The sequence below is a fragment of the Manis javanica genome, chromosome 6 (genome assembly GCF_040802235.1).
Source record: "Manis javanica isolate MJ-LG chromosome 6, MJ_LKY, whole genome shotgun sequence".
In the NCBI taxonomy this organism is placed as follows: Eukaryota; Metazoa; Chordata; class Mammalia; order Pholidota; family Manidae; genus Manis; species Manis javanica.
This window is the reverse complement of record NC_133161.1, coordinates 61,294,303-61,310,904: the sequence shown is the minus strand read 5'-3', so window position 1 is coordinate 61,310,904 and position 16,602 is coordinate 61,294,303. Positions and strand designations below refer to the sequence as shown.

Sequence of the window (16,602 nt, the reverse complement as noted above, 5' to 3'; positions counted from 1 at the left end):
TAGATCTAATATCTGAATTCAGCAAAGTTGCAGGATACAAAATTAATACACAGAAATCTGTTGCATTCCTATATGCTAATGATGAACTAGCAGAAAGAGAAATCAGGAAAAGAATTCCATTCACAATTGCATCAAAAAGAATAAAATACCTAGGAATAAACCTAACCAAGGAAGTGAAAGACCTATACCCTGAAAACTATAAGACACTCTGAAGAGAAATTCAAGAGGACACTAATAAATGGAAATTCATCCCATGTTCTTGGGTAGGAAGAATTAATATTGTCAAAATGGGCATCCTTCCTAAAGCAATCTACAGATTCAATGCAATTCCTATCAAAATACCAACAGCATTCTTCAGTGAACTAGAGCAAATAGTTCTAAAATTCATATGGAACCACAGAACACCCCAAATAACAAAAGCAATCCTGAGAAGGAAGAATAAAGTGGGGGGGGGATTATGCTCCCTGACTTCAAGCTCTAGTACAAAGCCACAGTAATTAAGACAATTTGGTACTGGCACAAGAACAGACCCATAGACCAGTGGAACAGACTAGAGAGCCCTGATATAAACCCAACCATATATGGTCAATTAATATATGATAAAGGAGCTATGGATATACAATGGGGAAATGACAGCTTCTTCAACAGATGGTGTTGACAAAACTGGACAGCTACATGCAAGAGAATGAAACTGGATTATTGTCTAACCCTGTACACAAAAGTAAACTCAAAAATGGATCAAAGACCTGAATGTAAGTCATGAAACCAAAAAACTCTTAGAAGACACTATAGGCAAAAATCTGAATATAAACATGAGCAACTTCTTCCTGAACGCATCTCCTTGAGCAAGGGAAACAAAAGCAAAAATGAACACATGTGGCTGCATCATACTAAAAAGCTTCTGTATGGCAAAGAACACCATCAACAGAACAAAAAGGCATCCTACAGTATGGGAGAATATATTTGTAAATGACATCCAACAAGGGGTTAACATACAAATATATAAAGAACTTACTCACCTCAACATCCAAAAAGCAAATAACTCAAATAATAAATGGGCAGAAGATATGAAGAGACAATTCTCTAAAAACGAAATTCAGATGGCCAACAGACACATGAAAAGATGTTCCACATCACTAATCATCGGGGAAATGCACCTTAAAACCAAAATGAGATATCACCTCACACCAGTTAGGATGGCCAGCATCGAAAAAACTAAGAACAACAAATGCTGGCAAGGTTGTGGAGAAAGGGGAACCCTCCTACACTGCTGGTGGAAATGTAAACTAGTTCAACTGTTGTGGAAAGCAATATGGAGGTTCCTCAAAAAACTAAAAATAGAAATACCATTTGACCCTGGAATCCCACTCCTTGGAATTTACCCAAAAAATACAACTTCTCAGATTCAAAAAGACATATGCACCCCTATATTTATTGCAGCCCTTTTTACAATAGCCAAGATATGGAAGCAACCTAAATGTCTATCAGTAGATGAATGGATAAAGAGGTGGTATATACACAATGGAATACTATTCAGGCATAAGAAAGAAACAAATCCTACCATTTGCAACAACATGAATGGAGCTGGAGGATATTATGCTCAGTGAAATAAGCCAGGTGGAGAAAGACAGGTGCCAAATGGTTTCCCTCATTTGTGGAGTATAACAATGAAGCAAAACTGAAGGAACAAAACAGCAGCAGACTCCAAGACTCTAAGGAGGGACTAGTGGTTACCAAAGGGGAGGGGTGTGGAAGGGTGGGTGGGGAGGGAGGGTGATGAGAATTGAGGGGCATTATGTTTCGTCCACATGGTGTGAGGGGTCACGGGGAAAACAGTGTAGCACAGAGAAGGCAAATAGTGAATCTGTGGCATCTTACTACACTAATGGACAGTGACTGCATTGGGGTATGGGTGGGGACTTGATAATATGGGTAAATGTAGTAACCACATTGTTTTTTTCATGTGACACCTTCATAAGAGTATCAGTAATACCTGAATAAAAATTTTTTTTTTTTGAGAGGGCCTCTCTCATATTTATTGATCAAATGGTTGTTAACAACAATGAAATTCTGTATAGGGGAGTCAATGCTCAATGCACAATCATTAATCCACCTCAAGCCTAATTTTCATCAGTCTCCAATCTTCTGAAGCATAACGAACAAGTTCTTACATGGAGAACAAATTCTTACATAGTGAATAAGTTACATGGTGAATAAGTACAAGGGCAGTCATCACAGAAACTTTCGGTTTTGATCATGCATTATGAACTATAAACAATCAACAATCAGTTCCAATATGAATATTCGTTTGATTTTTATACTTGATTTATATGTGGATACCACATTTCTCTCTATTATTATTATTTTTAATAAAATGCTGAAGTGGTAGGTAGATGCAAGATAAAGGTAGAAAACAGTTTAGTGTTGTAGGAGAGCAAATGCAGATGATCAGGTGTGTGCCTGTATCAATAATACCTTAATAAAAAATGTTTTAAAAAAGAAAGAAATTGCAGGCATATTATATAGATATATGACTATATATATGTAAGACTATGCCTTTCTCTCCCCTACCTCATTATATTTGGTTCTTTTTTATAATATATATATATATATATATGTGTGTGTGTGTGTGTGTGTGTGTGTGTGTGTACATAATTGCATTATTAAAATGAACCAGATTATACTAGATGCACAGTATGTTCTAGATGTTTTTCAAATTCATGTTGTTCGGTCTAGTTGTTGGATTTTGTTCTGAAAAAATACGTCACTCAGGTACTTAAAAAATTAGAACATAAAGTATAGTTTCATGATATTTGCATGGCATACTAATCTCTGTAGAAAGACAGTGCTAAAATATGTAAGTTTCTTAAAACAGTTTACATTGTTGAAATATGAAATAATAATTATTTCATGTATTTCTCCTAATACAAACTGGCCAGAGTTTTCTGACACACAAATGTGATTCATTCTTAAGGTTCATTTTCTTAAATGGAAAGCTGTTATTTATTGAAAATGTAGAACTGTTGTACCATGTTACTTTTCATCTGTAAAACTTAAATTTGAAGACAGTCTATATAATTTGACTAATGGGTTATGTGTAGCTGTGAATGGTCTGGGGTTGTAAATACAAAGATTATTCCAGTGTGTCAGGAATTTTACAATCAGAACACTGTAGAGAAAGGAACCTGAAAATACAGGTGCACACAATTTTAAATGAAGGTGCATGTGTTTTACACAAAGTAAAAATATAAAATACCATAAATTGTACATAGTATCCCTGAATTTAGTTTTAGGACCAAACTATCAATAAATGGTAGAACTGACTTGGCTCATCAAATGCTTTCTCCAAAGTCCCAGTTTGTAGCAGTTTTCTTTATTTATTCTGTCAAATTATCTCAACAGATAGGCTGAAATGATTGGTGGGAAAAAAATGGTTTGTGGTGTGTGTATTCACACACATTAGTTTGAAGGGTAATATTAATAAAACCATTAAACTTGAGTAGTTAGGCAGAGACATTGGCAGGGATCTAGCCCTTGGTTTAATGATTAGGTTAGTGGTTGAGTAGCAGGGACTAGTATCCTTCACCTCATTCTCCAAATCACCCTATCTCAGGAGTGAAAGTTTATTACTGTGAACTTTTACATGATTGCTAAGCAAAGTCCATGCTAGTTGGTGTATTCTAATTTTCATGTTGGAAAAGTTTGTGTTACTCTGAAACATTGCAAACATTTGACCAGGTTTTAATTTCTTTTTAATATAAGTACCTACTCAGGGAATACTTGTTTATCCTATTGATTCTGAATATGAACTTTGTATCAGGGTTACATAGGAACTTATATTGCTGACAGGATTTTATAAGGACTACTCAATTGCAGAGCAGTTAGGATATATAGAATATAGGAATACTAGAAGATACATAGAATATAGAAAGTAGGAATAATAGAATATACATATATTCAACTGTACAATGTTCCAAATATAAAATTGTAGAGAATATTCTTGTAGAGTAGCTATTATCATGTAAATATTGGATGCCAGGGAAGATTTCTTAAAAGGGAAAGAGACTTCATGGAGTGGACAGATAAGGCAGCCACATGTTGCACTTATGAGTGTTGGTAATTGAGAAGCGTCGCTAGGTCTGTCAATAGGGTTGTCTTACACAGTCTAGAAAAGTTAGATTAACCATCCAACTGTAAAAAGAGAGAAAAAGGTAGCTTTAAATGTAGGTCATTCAGCAACTTTCTTTCTCCATGAAGCTATGTCCAGACAGAAAAAGAGGAGAATGGTTTACAAGAACCATCCACATGATAAAAAGAAGTCAGCAAATGTACACAACCCTTACTTCTAGATGTAAAAATAAAATTAACTTGAAGTCGATGAAGTTCACAGAATTATTAGTTTCATGTCACAAAGGTTTCTCCTGCTCTGGTTAATTCTATCCAGAATTTAATCCACACAGCATGGGTATGCAGATAAATAATAATATTACACTTTACCTTTCTGTAGAATTCTGGAATGAAAGTAACAATCTTAAGACTGATACTAGTCATATAATATGTATCAATTCTTATTTTCTAGCACCAGATACACAATTACCTAGATTTTCTCTGTTAAGCAAACTGGAATCATATTTGATGTATTCATTGCTTTACCAGATATCTGACCCTCACTGATTTTGTATTAAATTTTAACTTTGAAGGAGAGAGACTGCTTTACAGAAATAATCAGAAAAATGAATATTAAAACCATTATTTCTTAAATACCAAAATGGTGAAAAATTTTAAGTCTGGCAACCACCATTTTGGAGTTACAGGAAAGAGAATGCTCCTGCAATCAAGTAGAAAGGTAAATTGGTAAACTTTGGAGTAAAATTTAACCACATTTGACAAAGTTGAAGACAAACACACTCAGTGGCCCAGCCTGTTCCACTGTGAGCTCTAGAGAGCTGCTCACACAATAAAGGAGATATATATGATCTTTCACAGCATCATTTATTTCAGTGGTAAATATTGGAATCAACCTAGATGTGTGTGTGTGTGGCTGTGTACACAGCCACACACAAACACATACATATACATAATGGAATACCATTCAGTAGTGAAAATAAATGAACCACAGCTATATGGAGTAACATAGATGGAATTTACAAGCATAGTTTTAAATGAAAAATAAAGGTGCAGAAGAATATAGGTGATAGGATGCCATTTATATATAAGCTAAATATGAAACAATGTACTTTTTTATGGTTGTATAATTGTTCTAGCTATGTAAATAAATGAATGGGAATGAGAAATCATAATTTCATCAGAGCAATTAATTCTGGAATGGGGAATTTGGAAGGGGAAGCAATGGGGAAATGTATCCACAAGCTTTGAAATATTTTGGTTATATTTCATTGCTAAGCAAAGATTTTATTTCATTGCTAAGCAAAGGAATGGTACACAGGTGTTGGTTGTTTTTCCAATAAGGAGATTTCATATAGATTATTGTTTTTAAGTTAAAGCATCATTTAGAGTGATGAATGAAACACCGGAAAATGGACTAATTTTAAGCCTCGACTGCATTTCAGAACACTTATGGTCTTTGGATGATCTTAAATAACTGTAAAGGATTCATTGTTCTCTTTAATTTAATTTGATTCGATAAAGTGTTGGTATATTTCATAAAAAATAAAATGATTATTAACACTCTTCCTATTGATGTGTCATATTTAGTTTTGAACTACCCATACTGCTGTCCAAAATCATGTAAGTAGAATCAAGGACATAAACATAGTGTGTGTTATATTCTGTTAAAACTTTAGGTACATTTTTAGAGAATCATTTAGCATTAGTCATATTTTCAACAAAAATAGTTTAAGTGGAACATTTAAAAAATTTTACAAGTCAGACTTTCAGATGATCATGTTTTGAATTCAAAAGCTATTATGCAGTAGATAAAGTGATAAGATTTGGAATGTTCTTACCATCCACATTTGTAGAAATATAAATTATTAATCACATTCATGTAGCAACTAGGTAGATACTACATTGGAATCTTTCTTGAGCTTCAGACCTGTGTATGGAGATGAGTCACTGCTGCCTAATGAGCAGCAACCACACTAAGCCTGAAAGGTCAATGACATCCTTGTAGGCCCCCAGTCTGCCTGGACCTGTACAGACCTGGGGAGCCAGGGGAAGCAGATCCACAGCGCTTTTCTTCCCTGAGGCTCTGGCGGGGCTGAGAAGGACTATGGGGAAAGGTGACAAGTGCTTCTCAAGCCCTGTTTGATTGCTCTCTCACCCAGCTGCAGACAGGAGAGGTGATCCTTCCTGTCACGTATGTGTTTCAAGCCCGTTTGAGCCCTATTTAGGTTTTAAATACACTCCTCTTCAGAAAGCTTGGCACCCCTGCTCTTAGAAAATAAATAATATTCCAAGTCATCTTGCTTACCCAAAATCTACTTTTCTGTGTTAAAGGAGTAAGGACAGCTGTCTCTCTCTCTTACTCTCTTTCTTTCTTTTTTCTGTAATTACAAGAGAATTTGCAATTGGTGTTGCCCATACTAAGCCTATTTTTAATAATTAAAGCATGACCCTGGGTGACTTCGCCCAAATGCCTCAAAAAATACTTCAAACATGACATGAACCAAATTGAAGTACTTTCTAAACCAGTTTATCACAGTTTTGTTTCCTCTTCTGGAAAGTCTAGCCATTTGCCCAAGCTATTACCTTTAACTAGGACATTACCCTTAACTTTTATTCTCTCTCTCCCATGCTTTTCTTCACCTGCTGTCAGTTACGAGTTGTGTTGATTCTGTCCTGCAGATACCGCTCACATCGGCCCCGCCTACTGCGCAGCCCCAGTGCAGGGCGCTAGCATTCCTCCCTGGGACCGGTGCAGCTCCCTCAGCACCCATTTCCCCTCCGGTGATCTTGTGGGTCTTTGGTACAAGCTGTGTATCACGGATCTTGCCCACAGGGAAATTTGAATATATAATGTGTTTGCTTAAAATCTTGAAACTCTTCTGATGAAATTTCAACTCATTAACATGGTTTAGAAGGGTTTGGATGTTTCTTCTTCTGGATCCTCATTTTTTCACTCCCCAAATATACGGCCAAACCTGGCTCAGTTAAACCTTAGGTTATTTGCCCATTTTTCTGTGAGGTGTTTGATCACCCATTAGAGTAGATTTGAGACTTAGCTGTGTATTTCAGAAGTTTTGCTCTCCTATAATAATACTGAACAAATTTCTGTTCCCCAAGGATTTCTGAGGGTAAGAACCCTGCTTTGTTTATTAATGTATCCCAGGTGCACAGATAGATGCTCAATAAATTTTTGTAAACAAACATAGGAATGATCTATAACTACTTTCCCGTTCACTTTTGTTGCTGTAGTCTCGTATAATCTAGTCATGCTGAATTTATTTTAAAGTCATGTCCTCTCTCCTCTGGTCCTTCACACTTGCTTTCTTCTTGGCAGGAAGGCTCACACACTGCCTTTGTGCTCCCATAATGTCCTGTGGTTTTCCTGTTCTGGCACTTATCAAACTGTATTTAAGTTCTAATGCATAAGTCTGTACAAGCATGTTCTCTATGAACATAGGAACTGTATTTTTACTTGTCAAGCTTCGGCATCTAGCATTGTAATGTGTGCCTAATATATATTTTTGACTGTGGTAAATGAAAGAATGAGAAAATGAATTTATATATATGGAAGGAATACCTATGAGACTAAAAAGTATAATGTAAATGATACCTATAATCTGATAAATGTGATGAAAGAGCTGCCTACAAAAAGTTCTAAAATGTCAGCATGCCTGTGAGTGATAGTACCATAGTCCTATATATAGTTCAAATGATATATTATTTCTCTGTATATTTCTATTTATAAATATATGGAGTCCACATATGTTTCTAAACTTCCTATAATGGGCATTATTAATATTATAATATTTTAAAGTATTTGAATACTTGAAGAAAAACATAACATAAATATTGCAGGGGGATGGACCAATAATCTTTTGACTACATTGATGCTTTCTATGAATACACATTATCTATAATCAACTTTACAATCCTTGTTAAATAAAAGAACATTCTGGAGTTATATAAAAAACACAAGAGGGAAGTCATTTTACATTTGGGTATTGCAATTTCATTTTATTTTTCTGCTAGGTGCATGAATTTGAGAAGATTATATCTGTCTTTCACTTGTATAAACAGGCACAACAGTTAGACAATAAACAACCCCTTTATCAAACATAAAGGTATAAACACACTGAATTGCACAAGCAGAACTGACTCTCCCTTCAGGTTGAGCCATATACTTAATGAGGGACACGTGCAAACTCAGCCAGGTATTCAACAAGTCTCTACAGTTCATCCTTAGTGAACCTGACTAAAAATATGCTGTGTAACTCTGGGAATTATTTGCCTTGGGTTCTTTTAAGAACACTCTGAAAATAAGAGTCATCTACTCATTTACAATGCACCAAAATCTTGGAATCTCAAGAGCTACGAGGTTATCCTTTTATCCCTGCAGAAACCAGAGTGACTTTATCTGCTAAGAAACATGGATAATGTCAATGAGATACAAAGATCTAAATAAAAGTTTTCCAGACTGTTCTAGTATATCTGCATCCCAAGACAGTTAAATATTTTAGAAAATGTGGGTTTATCTACTAGGGTGTGAGTCTTATCCAAGATAGACATATTTAAATGCAATGTTTGGTCCCTGGGTCTCTTGGGCTTTTATAATACAATACAAATTATTGGCTAAGAACCAAAAATTGTTTCTTTCTCTATATCATATCTTAGACTAGATTGAGTGAGTTGGCTAAGCACAAGGCAGACTAAACAATCTTCTCTTGAAAGTTAGGTTTCAGAATGACACATGATGATCACTGTTTACTTACAAATATTAAGTATTTTTGTCAAAAAAGAGCAATTTTTAACCACTTTAAGTGAATTCCTTATCCAATAAATGAATGCAGAAGTTTAAGTGAGTTTAGAAAGGAACGTGGAATTTAAAATAGATAACATTGTTTCCTTCATGATTTAGGTGTGTTTTTTTACATAGAATTTAGGTTCACTGTAATAGGAAAATAACATTGTAATTTAGTGAGAAAAAAATAATTGAGTTCTACTCCTTACTACAGTTTGAGCTTGGGAAAGTAATTTAAGGCAGATTCTGTTATTTTCATCTTTAAAATGGGAATGATGAGGTCTGTTCTCCCTATCTTAAGAGAGTTAATGTAGGAGAAAGTGCTTGGCAAGTAGCTCAGCCCTGTGTAAATTTCAAGGCCCATATGATGTTAGTTAGGTAAACAACAACTTGTTTTGATTATGTCATCTGGATTTGTTTGTTTTACCATGTTGATCTAGTCTAAGCAATAATTAACCTAGACCTTGAAAAGAGATTGGACTTAGAACAAGAATCATAAAATATATGAATGCAGATGTGTTCCAAATCCTGAGTGGTCAGAAACAGCTGCCGTCTGGGTAACTCCAAGACATTTATGCCCTCATCTTGGACATTCCCAGTAATGGGTTGACTTGGATTCTATTTTATGTACCATCTTTGTGGGGAATAGAAAGAAAGACGTATTTAACTATTTGTTTTGGAATTCTATGTGTATTTATGTCTAGTTATCAAGCAGCCTTAAAAAATAGCTTGCATCTATATAGTGTTTTACATGCTTTTAAAAGATGGATAGATCTTGAGCTATAAGAAAGTCCTATTTGACATGTATGGCACATGTTACATTCATTTACCAGTAAGAAAACCTAGGCACAGATTAGCAAAATGACTTCTCTAAGATCACAAATCAGTTGCCTGTTGGGTAAGGCAGAGGGATATTGGAATTCAAACTTGTACATTACAACAATGTTTCTTATTCCACACTGTATAATAGCTCTATCATTTTGGTGTGCTGTCACATATTTTTACTGTAGCTGTGCCACCTACCTGCCTTATCTAACTTCTTTCCTTATCGAAGGTCTACCTACCAATACTTATTCTTCTGACAAAGCACTGATCACATTCCGTTGCTGCTTGTTTTTCTTCTCTCTCGCTGGTCTGTGGAAGTGTCGATCATTCACAGAATGAAGTGAATAAATGAACTAACTTTTCATGTTATGAGAAACAATATAGATCTAGCTGGTTCTTAAGATCTGCCAATAGTTTCTATGAAACTGAACCGGTTGGCTTTTCTTGAAGCTCAAATTCTGCATACTTTTCCCAACACCTGACAATACTTAGCCCCAAATTTCTGCATACTCACTACTGTTTCCAGTAATTATCTTAACCTAGGCAGAAGATATTAAGGAGTTTTAGCTTGACTACTGTTTTTTGTTTTGTTTTGTTTTATTTTTTACCTTTACCCTTGCTATTTAGACTGGTTCTCAATTTGAGTAGGATGTCTGTCTTTTCCTGAAGCTCAGCCCCCAACTTCAAATTTGCACCCAGATCCTCACTTCTGGATCCATGTGCCAGAGTCTTGTTTTCTTGATATGCCAGTCTCTTCCCACTATACCCTCTCTGATAAACTTCAATGTTCTAAACTATTTCAGAATTCTAAAACCTTTACAGGTATGACTTTACTTTGGTACAATAAATATTGCCTCTTATTCGAGTCTGGTGACCATGGACTTAGCCTTCTAAGGAGAGATTTTCTTCATGCTGATTCCTTCCCCTTTTGTAGGGATTATAAAATCTCACCTGTACTTGGATTCTCAGTCACCAGCATTTGCTTGCCCGTTCACATATGGGTGTTTATGTACACAAACTAGCATCTTCCTCATTCCATTCCTCCTGCTAACTTTTTACCTAGACTATCTTTGGTCAGTATAGGAAAATAATTATACAGATCTTTAGTGTCAAAATTCAAATTTCAGTCTTCCCAGGAATATTCCACAGCTTACCCACTGACTCTTACCTATGTCCTTTGTCCTCATGAACTTCATTATTTCACCCAGACCCTTGAGCCTACCTCATCTATATTACCCCCACCCCAACCATAATCTTGTCATGTATACAGGTATATCCACTTACAGAATGCAGATTATCAATAACGTGTGTATGGCAATGAGAGAAAATCAAAACAAAAATGTAGGGGAAGTTTTTCCTTCTTTTGTAGGTAAAAGTGAGGTAAGATAATTATTCTCACCATCACACACTAAAATTGATGATATTAATACTTTCCTTGTTGATTTAGGTCAGTCATGCATGAATCCATCTCTTCTCATGTAAATAGGGTAAATGTAGATGAAGGTACTATCAGAGAATAATATAATACCTGGGTTTATTGGATATAAAGAAATTATATTGTTGATATGTAATAAAATTAAGAGTATTGAGATGTGTTCTGTACCAACATCAGTGAAACAAATGAGTTTATATATAATTTTTTAGTATCAAAGATGTTTATATATATGAACTCTTATTGAATAACAGAAACAAAATGTTTGTGACTGACTTTAATTTACATTTCCATTTTAAAATTTATTTAATTCCATAAGTATTCCATCATTTTCTTCCATTTACCTAAGGCTAAATTTTTTCATGGGGAGTTATGAATTTTGACATATAAATTGGAGGTTCAATCTGCACAATTACTATAATTTAATTTTGTCTCCCAAAGGCAGGGTGATAGTTTTCTGCTAGCATAATCCATGAGATAATGAAGAAAACACCAATGTGATTTTTGGAGGGTGTAATCCAGTTTAATGATACAACTAGGGAAAGAGTTTTTCTTATATATCAAGGACTTCAAGTGGTCTTTGTAATCATCCCTTTCACGAGAATATTTTCATTTGCCAAGAGAAATGGAATAGAAGTAAACATAATATTATGCAAAATGATAGGTCTGCTTTCTCTCTGGATTAGAGGCAAGAGACAGTTGGTATTTACTAACTTTTCTCCATAATGGATAGGTGAAATCTGAAGCTGCATAAATAAAATAATGCAGAAACTATGAATCTATTTACTCCCAATGTGGTTCTTTGGTTTTTAAAATCTTTTGGAAGGCAAGTAACCTTGGGGAAGTTAAAACTCAGAAGTAGTAACTTCTAGAAAGAAGCAATCTTGTAAAGTCTACCCTAAATAATTTTACATGTTTCTGTAAGATTCTCCACTCATTTATTAGTGTCTAAGAATTATTTTTAATTTGAGAACTTTTAACATGCCTTTCAGCCTTACCTTATTTGTTGAAATATTTTCTTAGTCATTTTATTCTCTTACACAGTACAAGTTTTAAAAATATTAACATATTTTAATCTGTCAGTGATGTTTTCATGCAATTTCTTCTCTTGCTGACATAAAAATTTATTCCTAGACACTAAACGTTCTATAAATTTCTGTATATCCTCCCCAAAATGTTTCTTCCACTTTTTATTCTAGGTGAAGTTTGTTTGGTTTGTTATTCAAGATACATTTCTAAATTTTATTTATAATTTCTATTTAGTTACTCCAAGTTTCTACTGCATTAATTTAAAAATAATATTTTTTAACACCCTCCTTTTGCAAACAGAAGGGATCTTATTAGGGTTTGCATTTTAAAAAATCAAACATGACACATACAAAATAACAAATGATGCACATAACATATAAAATAGTTCTAGCCCAAAACTTGTTTTAGGGAACTTTGAAGTCTCCAAGTATGTCTTTTATCTTTCAACCCTACCACCATCCTCCAAAAGATAATTGTTATTTTAATTTCTTCACAATTTTATGTATTTTTTCAGTTTTGCAATTTTTGAAATTTACATTGAGTAGTCCTGTGTGTGTTGTTTTGCCGTTTGCTTTTTAAAATTTAAATATTCAAACATGGGATACAAACGTTGTAGTGTACATATTTTCATTACCCTAGAGAACTCAGTTTTATGAGTTTTACCAATATGTATTTATCCACTCCTCTATCTATGGACATTTGGTTTATTTTCAGGATTTTGCATTTATATAATGCTGCTATTAACATTCTCCCAGTAAAATTTTGAGACATTTATAGAGCTCTTTCTTGGCTTTTCATTTGTTCAAATTTTCATATTTCTATTGCACATATATTGAAGTGAATAAACATTTTGAAAACAATTAGAATAGTTTAACATAAGCTATTATAAACTATATGATCATTAGTTTAAACTCCATATAAAATGTTACCATAAGAAATATTATTATCTGGCTCACAAACATGAAGGGACTTTATTCAATGAGATAAAATAAACTGTAAATAGAATTTAAAACTCTATAAAATATTTCATGAAAAATCTGAAACAATTTTATGTATTTCTTAGCAACTTTATTTTTCCTGAATTTATTCAATAATAAGTTTAGAACATTAATTGAAATCAAGGTCTGATAACCTGTTTCTAGTCCTTTTTTTCCCTTGGAATCTATAAATAGCTTTGGATATCCACTCACCCCTGTAACTAGTTCATTAATAATAGGATAATACTCTTTAAAAGCATTTTCCTCTTTGTAGTGTCACACAGTTCTTTAATAGTTCATTCTTTTAGGAAGGCAAGTAGCTCCCTCCATATTTATGGTAAGATTGAAGCAGTGTGATTTTCCATGGCTAAATAGTAAATATGTGGCATATTTGGGAATCATGGTTATACTATTAGGGGTAGATTTAAATAGCAGATGACTGATTTTGCAATGTGAAGAAAAAAAGCAGGTTAACATATTTGTTGTGTACACAATAGACATAAAGTACAGATTAATAATAAAACATGCCCAGTAAGTAAGCAAATATTTGAAGAGACAATTTCTACTTAAGAAATAAATATATAGGCAGCACAAACTATAGGTTAAGGTCTTGGGTTTTATCTTCTCACAGCTGAGATGAGCCCTGACTGCTTAAAGGCTAAGTGAAGTTGGGCAAATTACTAAACCTTTCTGGACTGAGTTGCTTCAGCAATAAAATAGGGATAAAAATGGCAACTACTTCATATAGTTGCCATAGGATTACATAAGATTATACACCACAATGCTCACTGTAGTGTCTGACATAGATACTAAATTTTAGCTCTTTGTAAAATTTTTTTATTTGCATTATTTTTTGACTGATTGAGGTATAATTGACATATAATAATAGTTTCAGGTATACAACACAGTGTTTCAACAATTACATATATTATGAAATGTTCACCATAATACTGTAGCGATCATTTGTCTCCATACAATGTTAAAATATTATTGACTATATTCCCTATGCTGTATGTTTCAGCTCCGTGAACTGACTTATGTTATAACTGGAAGTTTGTACTTCTTAATTCCTTTCACCTTTTTTGCCTATTCCTCCATGCCTTCCCTTCTGGGAACCACCAGATCTCCATATTTATTAGTCTATTTCTGGCTTTTTGTTTGTTTTTGTATTTTTAGATTCTACATGTAAATGAAATCATATGGTATTTGTCTTTGACTTACTTCTGTTAGCATAATAACTTCTAGGTCCATCCATGTTGCAAATGGTAAGATTTCAATTCTTTTTTTGTGGCTGAATAATATTCTATTGTGTATCTGGAACACATCTTTTTTATCCATTCATCTATCAATGGACACTTAGGTTGCTTCCATATCTTGGCTATTGTAAATAATGTAGCAATAAACATACAGGTGAATGTGTCTTTTTGAATTAGTGTTTTTGTTTTCCTCAGGTAAATACCCAGAAGTGGAATTAATAGATTGTGTGGTAGTTCTATTTTTAATGTTTTGAGGAACTTCCATACTGTTTTCTATAGTGGCTGCACCAGTTTACATTCCCACAAACAGCACATGAGAGTTTCCTTTTTCTGCATTCTCGCCAATGCTTATTTCTTCTTGATACTAGACATGCTGACTAGTGTGAGGTGATACCTAATTGTGGTTTTGATTTGCACTTCCCTGATGAGTGATGTTGAACATCTTTTCATGTGTCTGCTGACCATGTGTATGTCTAATTTGTAAAAATGTCTATTCAAGTCCTCTGCCCATTTTTCAATTGGATTATTATTAATTTTTTTGGTGTTGACTTATATGAATTCTTTTTCTCCCATTCAGTAGGTTGCCTTTTTGTTTATTGATTTCCTTCACTGTGCAAAAGCTTTTTAGTTTGATGTAGTGCTTAGTAAGAGTAATTCTATGGAATATGCAATCTTCTAGTGAAGTAAAGATGAAAACTCCTATATTACTGTATCAGTTAATATCAAACCATTTGTTTTGGATAAACCATGACAGAAACTTTCCAGAGCTACAAAATTGTTAGGTAGTCTTTTCTGAATGATGAGATGTCTAGACACTTATTTAAGGGGGAAAAACAACTTGGAAAATTGCATTCAAGGAGATATTAATTGTAGCAGAGTGTCAGAAATAAGCAGAAAGAGCCAATAATAAATCCATTTAACTGGCTAGAATGTTTTTAACCATTAACAGTGACAGAAAGATAAGACATAAACATGCTTACAGTAGAAATGAAAAAAAATCAGTTAAGGGCCTGTGTACATATATATTATGAAGAGAACCATATAGGGGTAGACCAGAAAGCAACAGTGTCCTGTTGACACAGTGAGTGACTATGAATAAGCATTGACAGGGAGTCATGTGGGGCAGCCAACTAACTTAATACAAAGTATTCTTTGCATCTAACAGAAAAGTACAGTACCTTGTCACTTTCTCTGGACTTCTTGTTTCATTTAGGAGTAGCATGTGAAGATTTCCCAAGGGCTTGATTTAGTCCCTATTAACTCAATTCTGTGTTCTCCTGTAGCTATCTGTCTCAATCAACTCTTATTCCCCTATGTATTCATTACATGTCTCATCAAAGAATGTGGCAGTAAGAAGTTGACTGAACCCAAAGTACTCTGAAAAAAATTAAGCAAGACCGGTCAGTGTTCAAGTGTTCTTTCTGAGCAGCACAGCTTGATAATTGTGCCGTGACACAAAGAGATTCTGTCTCGTCTTTAAATTGTTCAGCAGCCAGACAAACTTGTTTTTATGTAACAGGATTAATGGAGGACTACAAGTACAAACCCAGTTTGTTGGCCTAAACAAGTTACATGTTTGCAAAGGTGTACCATGAGAATGAACTTGCTGATATTGAGAACCCAGCAGTTAAATAACAGCATTTAAATGACAAATTACTCATGTTCTTAGTCCTCAAGCCCCAAAACTCCAAACTTCTTATTTATCCATGCAAGACAAATCTTCATAAAGAATATCTGTGAGAAATATTTTTCTTTAGTAAGCCTGTATAGAAATACTTTATTTCATCTTCTAATTCATACTTTCCTACCTCTCTCAAGAATGTATAAGTCACTGTTGAGAATTATATGCACTGGAGACGGTTCAGTTGGCACTGTCCAAAGGTGGTATTTATTTATTCAATAAGGCTTTACATTTTAATGATGGTACATTCTGTGATTTCAAAGGGAATAGAAGATGGAATGGCATATGGGCAATAGTTTTTAATGTAATTGATAATTATATTATCAAGTGAGGATATTACCATACATGCATTAAAGGTAGAGGTGTGATTGACAAGTCAATTTTTATTTCACTTAAATAAAACCATATGTTCCTCACTGTAGTCAGACATTTGTTTTTACTATAACTACTGTAATTTATAAGGTGGTCCACTGAAT

At 34.1% G+C, this 16,602-nt stretch overlaps 1 long non-coding RNA gene across 1 annotated transcript in view; it reads right to left on the bottom strand.

Moving 5' to 3' along the window:
* LOC140850090 (uncharacterized) overlaps positions 1-15,876 on the bottom strand; it is a 33,881-nt gene extending 18,005 nt beyond the window's left edge. The window contains exon 1 of the long non-coding RNA XR_012132836.1: positions 15,624-15,876. This is a non-coding gene — a long non-coding RNA (uncharacterized lncRNA). The remainder of the gene's footprint in view (positions 1-15,623) is intronic.
* Between the last annotated feature and the right edge of the window lie 726 nt (positions 15,877-16,602).